The following is a 640-nucleotide window of genomic DNA, read 5'->3' on the forward strand; positions in this document are numbered from 1 at the left end:
GCTATGTACGGGAGCAAGCCACAGTAGGATTAAATCTGACCCCATGTTTTTACATGTCCCCGTTCAGAAAGCAGAGTAAACTTAGAAATTAGATGCTGTTGGTGCATTCAAACGTCACTTCAAAACGGCTCTCCTTTCCACTGCGAAGGGTAACTGAGCAGACCCACGTCGCCATGTTGGCTCGTGCTTTGTAACTACGTGCGCACTAGATGCGGCGCGCCCTCTGCTGGTTCGCAGTAAAGAGCCAAAATGGCGGCAGAATGGTCCTGATGCTGAGGGATGCTAAAAGAGGGGCTGCAGAGAGCTTTACGGATCTAAAGGAGAGCAGCAACTCTTCCATTGGCTCAGTCTCTGTGGCGCAATGGAATAGCGCGCTGGACTTCTAATCCAGAGGCTCCGGGTTCGAGTCCCGGCAGAGATGTGTTGCCATGGCTACTGCACATATGTGCAGAATTTTTTGTACAGTAATCATAATTTGCGTCGGCTACACCTCACATAATTGTCGGTTTAATAGCCTTTAGCCTATAGGTTATACCATGTTTAATAGCCTTTAGCCTATAGGTTATACCATGTTTAATAGCCTTTAGCCTAGGTTATACCATGTTTGTTCCTCTGTAGTTTAAGCATCAATATTGACATC

At 46.7% G+C, this 640-nt stretch overlaps 1 non-coding gene across 1 annotated transcript; it reads left to right on the plus strand.

The window, feature by feature from the left end:
* Window positions 1-347: 347 nt before the first annotated feature.
* trnar-ucu (transfer RNA arginine (anticodon UCU)) lies at window positions 348-421 on the plus strand. Its single transcript has one exon. It is a non-coding gene; the product is annotated as a tRNA-Arg (tRNA).
* The last annotated feature ends 219 nt before the right edge of the window (window positions 422-640 follow it).

The sequence above is a fragment of the Alosa pseudoharengus genome, unplaced genomic scaffold (assembly GCF_046254945.1).
Source record: "Alosa pseudoharengus isolate Yale_2024_CS ecotype anadromous, Long Island Sound unplaced genomic scaffold, YU_APseudo_1.1 YU_APseudo_1.1_scf_17, whole genome shotgun sequence".
Classification (NCBI taxonomy): domain Eukaryota; kingdom Metazoa; phylum Chordata; class Actinopteri; order Clupeiformes; family Clupeidae; genus Alosa; species Alosa pseudoharengus.